Source organism: Chrysochloris asiatica, unplaced genomic scaffold, assembly GCF_000296735.1.
Source record: "Chrysochloris asiatica unplaced genomic scaffold, ChrAsi1.0 scaffold00243, whole genome shotgun sequence".
Taxonomy (NCBI): domain Eukaryota; kingdom Metazoa; phylum Chordata; class Mammalia; order Afrosoricida; family Chrysochloridae; genus Chrysochloris; species Chrysochloris asiatica.
Window position 1 is genome coordinate 4,024,907 of NW_006408761.1, and position 9,679 is coordinate 4,034,585.

Genomic DNA, 9,679 nt, shown 5'->3' on the forward strand with positions numbered 1-9,679 from the left:
TCACTGAACCCAAAATAATTGGTTGATGTTCAATAATATCAAGAAGTACCATATGACTAAAACCTACAGTATTGAAGGAAGAAGTCCAAGCAATATTGAAAGCAGTGGTGAAAAACAAGTCTCCAGGAGTTGACAGAATACAAATTGAACTGTTTCAACAAACAGATGCAGCACTGGAAGTGCTCACTCATCTATATCAAGAAATTTGGAAGACAGCTACCCCACCAACCAATTTGAAAAGATCCACATTTGTGTCCATTGCAAGAAAGATGAGTCAACAAAATATGGATATTATTGAACAATATCGTTAATATGACATGAATGGAGAATTCTGCTGAAGATGACATTAAAAATGGCTGTAGCAGTACATCAATAGGGAATCTCCAGAAATTCAAGTTAGATTCTGAAGAGGATGTGGAAAGAGGGATATCACTGCCATTGCAAAATGGATCTTTGCTTAAATCAGACAATATCAAAAAGATTCTTACTTGTGCTTTATTGACTATGCAAAGGCGTTTGACTGTATGGATCAAAACAAACTATGAATAGCATTGTGAAGAATGGGTATTCCAACAGTTAATTGGTCTCATGAGGAACCTGTACACACACCAAAAGGTAGTTGTAAGAGCAGAACAAAGGGATATGGAATGGGTTAAAATCAAGAAATGTATGTGTCAAGGTTGTATCTTTTCACTAACTATACTGATGCAATCTGTGTGCTGAGGAAATAATCTGAGAAACTGGATTATATGAAAAAGAACATGGCATCAGGATTGGAGGAAAACTCATTAATAACTTTTGATATGAAGATGATACAACCTTGATTAAGAAAAGTGAAGAGAACTTGAAATAATTACTGATTAAAGTTAAAGACCACAGATTCAAGTATGGATTGTACCTCAATGCAAAGAAAATGAAACTCCTCACAACTAGACCAATAAATAACATCATGATACATGGAGAAAAGATTTTTTAAGTTGCCAAAGACTTCAAATTGCTTTTATCTATAATCAGTGCTCATGGAAACAGCAGTCAGGAAATCAAATAAAATATTGCTTTAGGTAAATCTGTTGCAAAAAATCTTTAAATTTTAAAGACCAAAGATATCAGTTTAAGGACTAAGGTACACCTGAGCCAAGCCATTTTATTTTCAATTGCCTCATATGCTTTGAAATGTTGAAAAATGAATAAGGAAGACCATACAAGAGTTGATGCATTTGAATTATGGTTGTGGTGAAAAATATTGAGAGTACCATGGGTGGCCAGAAGTACAAATACATCTCTTGGAAAAAGTATAGCCAGAATACTTCTGAGAAGCCAGGACCGTGAGTCCTGCTCTTGTATTTTGTATGTAACATCAGGAGAGACTGTCCCTGGAGAAGGACAACATGCTTGGAAAAGTGGAGGGTCTGCACAAAAGAAGAAAACCTCCAACTAGATGGACTGACACAGTGGCAGCTACAATAGGATCAGATACAATAACTATTGTGAGGATGACACAAGACAAGGCAGTGTTCTGCTCTGTTGTGCAAAGGTTTGTTATGAGTCTGAATTGATTTGAGGGCATCTAACTAACTGTTGAGTACTAGGTAATACATATTTTAATCTTCCTGAGATAGTCCTGATTTATGTTTTTATCCCAGTAGTTCTTATTTATTTAGCATTTGCCTCAGAATTTTTATATCTACTTTATTAATATTTGCATTTAAAATTTTTACTATTCAGAGAAGAGTCAATCATGAGATTACACATTTCAAATTTAAACACGAAAAAAAATATAATTTGAAAAAGTCTTGAGATAAATTTATGAATATTCTAAAGCTAATAAAACCATATTAAAGCATATTGTTCAGTACTATGCCAGGGATATAATAATAGAGACAGATGTTGTTGTTGTTGTTAAGTGCCATCGAGTCGGGTCCGACCCATAGCGACCCTGTACAGGGTTTCCGAGGGTGTAAATCTTTACGGGAGTAGAAAGCCTCATCTTTCTCCCGCGGAGCGACTGGTAGTTTCGAACCGCTGACCTTAAGGTTCGCAGCCTGATTCGTAACCACTACGCTACCAGAGTAAATTGAAGTATATAATTTGAATTGAGAACAATTATACTCTTCAGGCTATTAAATACTCATATAAAAAATATATTTGAAAAATTTGTTTCAGTGTATTGTTGTTTTTAGGTGCCATTGAGTCAGTATCAACTCATAGCAACCCTATGCACAACAGGTTGAAACATTTCCAAGTCCTGCGCCAACCTCACAATCGTTGCTACATCTGACACCACTACTACTGCCAATGTGCCAATCCATTTCATTATATGTACAGGTAAATATATAAAGAGAAGTTTATTATCTTACACATGTAGAGTTCCAGGTCCCCAGTGGAAGATAGAGAAAGGGTCCCTCTCACATATCCATTATATCGGGAGCAGGTCATACCCCCCAAGGAAGCATCACTTCAATTGATTGACTGCTCACAGCTGCTCATCATAAAGCTAACTATGCCTGTATTAGGTTTTAGCACCATGGGAATAAGCATACTCCAACTGTGAAGCTAATGGAAATCCTAGCCTAGTTGAGTTGACACAGAACATTAACATTACATGTATTGTTGTTGTTATGTGCCATGGAGTTGGTTCCGACTCATAGCGACCCTGTGCAGGGTTTCCGAGGCTATAAATCTTTATGGGAGCAGAAAGCCTCATCTTTCTCCCTCAGAACAGATGGTAGTTTTGATCTGCTGACCCTGAGGTTAGTAGCCCAGTTCGTAACTATTACACTACCAGAGCTCCTTATTACATATATAGTATTGGAAAAAAGCAATGCAATCAATTCTAGTGATTCTATAAACTGTATGTTGGTTATTTTACACTTACCAGTACTCTTATCCCAGATTCTCCAGCTTTTTCTGCTTTGCTTTGGGTCTGGAGGCTGACCTCTATGACCTACTTGTCATCTGGCTTACCTTTGAGTGATGCCCAGGAGAGGCAGCAGTTGAGAATTTATGGTATTCATTCTCTTTGTTCATTCACTATTTTGCTCAGCTCTATTGGGGTGGTCCTTCTTCTACAACTCCAGGACTTTCCAGCCTCTGCTGTTAGAACTAAACTTTTCCCTTGCTTATTATGCCTAATAATGATAATCACTTCTTGCTACTGATTGTCCCTAGGTAAGCACAATTGCCTGCCCTGCCTCTGTCCATGTTACTGTAAATAGTCTTTCAAAAAAATCTTCAATTAAAGGCTTTTGAATGTACAATTTGTTTCCTGTAGTATCCAGTTTTGCAGACCAACTATCACTGAAATGAATGTCCTTAAGTCTAACTTCTAAGCATTGCTGATAAACATGAACTATTGACAGTTAAGCGTTTATGAGGCCCAGAGTTAGTTTTTAAATCATTGGCAATCAAAAATTAAATTTCATAAAAAATGGGTAATGTAACATGATTAGCTTGTTTTCTAGTAAATAGCTAGTATTTTCAATCTATGACTCAACAACTCTGTCCTTTAGCAATGAAATTATTCCACAAATTTTAGTTTAGGAAAACTTGTGATTCATTACATCCAACATCATTTTAAGCCACATTTCTTAGTTACCATAGCTTTCCACTAAACACAAAATTTTAAGGCATACCCAGAACCAAACCATCTTCATAAATCAGAATAGAAAGTTTTCTATCAATGCAAGTCACTCAGAAAAGGTTCCAGTGATAATGAGGAATTTCACCCTCATCATTCCACTGTTCTACTGGAAAGAAACAAAACGTAGCTCATCTGTCCCTTGGGACAGTCCTGACCTTAGAGAGTTTATCAACCTCCCCATTTTGGAACATGGAATATCCAGTACTCTCTCCATGACTTGTGCACATGTCTAACAAACAACTTCTATATCTTTTTAGTTTTTAATTCTAGAATCAATGTTAGTTAATTAGTATCTTGCACAAATGTAATAAAAACTTTTCTCTCTTCCTGTTTCTATAAAAGACCCAAATGCAACAAACACATTATGCTTTGAAGATTTAATTAAGAATCCTGAGGTCACAGAGAAGTGACCACACTGAAAAAAAAAAAAAAAAAATCTGTCCCATCTCTCTGGATACCTTCCTTTCCATTCCTGATTCTTCTTACTCTCAGCTCCATGTTCTCTTCCTCTTTCTTACTACCCTTGTTCCTCCCATTTTTCTTCCTTCTTTATACTGCCCTTTCCTGGAATCATTCCTTATTCACAGCACATGGCCACATAGCTGCCTTCTGTAATGTTAACTATACCCCATGGTGTCCCATCCACTATTTTCTCAAAGGAAATTCTAGTGAATACACTTTTCTCTGTTTTGATGCATAAATAATTCTTGTGCATTCAATCTCTGGGAAAATGGCCAACTAATTCCTTAGAGGAACCTGACAGCCCACAAATATGTCTTAAGGCAAAAGGAAGTAAGCCTTAGAAGGAGGCTGAATAAAAGTACATTTTAAACACCTCAACAACTGAAATAAGCTAAATTTTCAAATATAAAGTATTTCCAAATATTTGTCTTTGTTGAAAACTGTAAATCAATAAACCTTGGGAAAAAATAAACCTTAGAATAAACCACTCATGTGCTATGTCCCAAGGCTTTGTTGTTATTAGGTGTCATCCAATCAGTTCTGAGCCACAGTGACCCTATGTACAACAGAACGAAATTCCACCTGATCTTGCACCATAATCACAATTGCTGCTAAGCTTGATCTCGTTATTGCTGCAACTGCACCAAATCATCCTGTGGGGGGTCTCCTTCTTTTCACTGTCCCTTCTGGTGTAGTGTTGTAGGATCAGCATTGGACTTCCAACCCCAGGTTGCCCCTTGGAAATCCTATATAGGGTCGCTATGAATCAGAACTGACTTGATGGCACTTAACAACAACAACAACCAGTTTACTAAGCATGATGTCTTTCTCCAGGGAATGGTCCCTCCTGCTAATATATTTGAAGTATGATAGACAAAGTCCTGCCATCTTGGCTTCTAAGGAGCATTCTGGTTTTACTTCTTTCAAAACAAATTTGTTTGTTCTTCTGACAGTCTATGCTACCTTTTGTATTCTTCTCCAATACCATAACTCAAATGAATCAATACTTTATATATTGTCCAACTTCCATATGCATAGAGCTTCTTGGAAATACCGTGGCTTGGTTTGTTATTGTTGTTAGGTGCCATTGAGTCAGTACCAACTTATAGCAACCCTATGCACAGCAGAACGAAACACTGCCCAATTCTGGGCCAACCTCACTACTATTGCCACACTAGAGCCCATCGATGCTGCCACTTGGCCAATCCATTTCATTAGGGATCTTCCTCTTTTTCTCTGACTCTCCACCTTACCAAACATGATACCCTTCTCCAGTGACTGGTCCCTCCTGACAATATGTCCAAAGTGTGAGAGAGGAAGTTTGACCATCTTGGCCTTCAAGGAGCACTCTGGCTGCACTTTGTCCAACACAGATCTATTTATTCTTTTGGCAGCCCATGGCACTTTCAATATTCTCCTCCAACACCATAACTCAAAAGCATCAATTCTTCTATGGTCTTCCTTATTCACTGTCCAGCTTTCACATGCTTATAAGATTATTGAAAATACCATGGTTTGGGTCAGATGTACCTTAGTCCTCAAGCTGATATCTTTGCTCTTCAATATTTTAAAAAGGTCTTGCGCAGCAGATTTGCCTAATGTAATACGTCATTTGGTTTCTTGACTCCTGCTCCCGTGAGTGTTGATAGTTGATCCAAGAAGAATGAAATCCTTGACAACTTCAATCTTTTCTCCATTGATAAGAATGTTGTTTATTAGTCCAGTGGTAAGGATTTAGGGCTAATGTGAGTTATGTTACTGTCTTTAAAAAAGGACATCCGCATGTCAACTTCCAGACACTTTTGGCTTCATACATTTGCGGCTTGTGAGTAAGGCCTTGTGGTTGTATTGCCTGAGGACAGTCCTTCAAAGAGAGTCATAGAGGAAGACCTTGCATACAAAAAAACAACAACAAAAAAACAAACCCTCAAAACAAAACAAAAAAAAAAACCTCCAAATTGATGTAGAAGCACTGTGATAGCTTAAAAACATTTCCATAACACACTTTCTTTTACAATAGCCTATGATAGCGTTTCCATGAAGAGTTTAATTCTTCTTTAATGACTTCTTGCCTTAAAGACTCACTTCCAATGACTAGACTATAGCAGAAGTGACTTTGTATGACTTCCAAAACTAGGTTCATAAAAGTGTTACATCTGTGTGACCATTTCTCTGGTGTTTTTCTTGTCCTTAACGATCATAAACCACATAAGGGTAAGCCCAGATAACTTGAGAATATTTAAACTGACCGTCATAACTAAGGTCTAAGTCTGAATCCTGCATCGACCACCAGACACAACCAACAAACATGTGAATGATGACTCTATCCTTTAGGCTTTGATGACTCTATCCTTTAGGTTTCTGGATTTGGCTCTAGACATTGTGAGGCAGAAGTCATCTCATATCTGCTTTACCCAGTTCAAAATCCTGACACACAGAATATATGTGCATAACAAATAGCTGTTCTATGTCATTGACACCACTTGTCTGTCAGTTTGTCATACTGTGTGTTGTGTGGTGGCTGTGATTCTGGAAGTGATTTCACCAGTATTTTAAATACCAGCAGGGTCATCCATAGTGGACAGGTTTTAGGTGAGCTTTCAGACTAAGGCAGAATAAGAAGTAGGAGTGCAAGACAATTTCCAAATATTTAATAATGAGAAACTTTATTAATTGTAGTGGAACACTTTCAAATAGCATCAGAATGTTGATATTGAAAGATGATGAAGAACACCAGAAGATTTTCAGATGCAATACTGGAAAATGAGTCCCTCAGGTTGAAAGGCACTCAAAATACAACTAGAGAAGAGCTGCCTCATCAAAATAAAGTTGACAGTGATGATGCAAATGTAATAAATCTTTCAGGACCTTTATTTTCTGATGGGATACAACTCAAAATGAAGAAAAACAGCTATAAACATCTATTAATAATCAAAACATGGAATGTAAGAAGTAGCAATCTAGGAAAATTGCAAATTGTTAAAAACGAAACGGAATACATAAACATCCCTTAGGCGTTAGTGAACGAAAATGGACCGGTATTAGCCATTTTTAATCTGACAATCACATGGTTTTCTATGCCAGGGATGACAAATTGGAAAGGAATGGTGACACAGTCATAATCACAAACAACATTTCAAGATCTGTCTTGAAGGACAATACTGTCTGTGATAGGATAATATCCATACGTCTAAAAGGAAGACCAGTTAATACAACTATTATTCAAAATTAGGTACCAGCCACTAAAACCTGGTGTGGCACTGTGGGTTAATGCATCAGACTGCAAAACTGTTTGAACTGCAAGGTCAGTGGTTCAAGCTCACCAGCTGCATGCAATCGAGATGTATTGATAAATTAATGACAATTGGAATGCAAACATTGGAAACAAAGGGATCAGTGGTTGGAAAATATGGCTCTAGTGGTAGAAATTCAACTGGAGATCACATGAAAGAATTTTGCAAGACCAATGACTTCTTCATTGCAAATATCTTTATTGCAAAAAACTGACAATACACATTGTACCTCACCAGATGGAGTACACAGAAATCAAATTGACTGCGTCTGTGAAAACAGATGGTGGAAAAGCCCTATTTCTTCAGTCAAAACAAGGCCTGGGACAGACTATGGAACAGACAGACCATACGCAAGTTCAGGCTGAAGCTGAAGAAAATGAAAAAAAGGCCACAGAACCAAAATATGAACTTGAACACCCCTACCTGAATTTCAAGATCATCTGAAGAACAGATTTGATGTAATAGATACTAAAGACCAAAGTCTAGAAGAATTATGGGATGGTATCAAGAACATCAAACAAAAAGAAAATGAAAGGTCATTAAGAAGACAAGAAAGAAAGAAAGAAAGAAAGAAAAGACCAAAATGGATGTCAGAAGAGACTCTGAAACTTGCTCTCCAGCATAGAGATGGTAAAGTAAATGGAAGAAATGAGAGGTAAGAGAGCTGAAGAGAAAATTTCAAAGTTCAACTCGAGAAGACAAAGTCAAATATTTAATGAAATGTGCAAAGATTTGAAGTTAGAAAACAAAATTGGAAGAAAACCCTCAGCATTTCTCAAGCTAAGGGACCTTAAGAAAATATTCATGACTCAACTTGAACTCTTGATGGATTTTATGGGCAGACTATTGAATGATGCAGAAAGCATCAAAAGAAGGTGGAAGGAATACATAACCATTGTATCAAAGAATTGATTGATGTTTAACCATTTCAAGAGGTAGCATATGATCAAGAACCAATGATACTGAAGGAAGCATTGGCAAAAAACAAGGCTCTGGGAATTGATGGACTACAAATTGAAATTGGCAAAAACAAGTCTCTGGGAATTGATGGACTACATATTGAAATCTTTCAACAAATTGATGTGGCACTGGGGCCATTTCATCATCTATGCCTAGAAATTTGGACGATAGCTACTTGGTCAATTGGTTCGAAGAGGTCTATATTTGTACCCATTCCACAGAGATGACCTTAGAATGCCAGAATTATCATATATTATCATTAATAATGCATGCAAGCATTAAATGGTCACAATAGTACATTGACAGAAAACTACCAGAGATTTTGAGCCAGATTCACATGGGTATATGTAATGAGGAATATCATTGATGATATCAGGTGCATCTTGGTTGAAAGCACAGAACATCAGAACCATGTTTACATGTGATTTATTGACTACCCAAAGAATTTCTATTGTGTGGAACATGACAAGCTATGACAACTATGTGAAGAATGAGTATTCTGGAACACTTGTGTTATTGAGGAAACTGTACACAAACCAAGAGCCAGTTATTTGAACAGAGCCAGGGAACACTGAATAGTTTAAACTTAGGAAAGGTGTAACCAGGGTTGCATTCTTTTACTATACTTATTCAATCTATATGCTGAGTACATAATCCAAGACGCTGGGCCATAACAAGAAGAATATGGCATTGGGTTTGGAGAAAATACTCATTAGCAACCTGCAAACCTTGTTTGCTGAAAGCAAAGAGGACTTAAAATACTTACTGATGATGATCAAAGACCACAGACTTTGGTATGAGTTGCAAGCAAATGTAAAGGAAAAAAAAAAAAAAATTCTTCACCATTGGACCAATAAATGATATCCATATCATTGGAGAAAAGATTAAAGTTGTCAAAGACTTCATTTTGCTCAGATCAACACTCTTGGAAGCAGCAGTAAAGAAATCAATTGATTCATTATATTGGACAAATCTGCTGCACAAAACCTCTTTAAATGTTTAAGAGCAAAGATATCAGTGTGATATCCAGAATGCTACTTGGAACCCAGGATGACCAGACTTCACCTCCCATACTTCAACATGTTATCAGAAGGGGCCTATCCAAGGAGAAGGACATTATGCTTGATAAAGTGGAGGGTTAGATAAAATGAGGAAGATCCTCAATGAGATGGATTGTCTAGTGGCAGCAGTAATAGGTTCAAGCATAACAATAATTGTGAGATTGGTGCAGGACCACGCAGTGTTTCATTATGTTGGTAGCATAGTGGTTACGAATCGGGCTGCGAACCTTAAGGTCAGCTGTTCGAAACTACCAGCCGCTCCG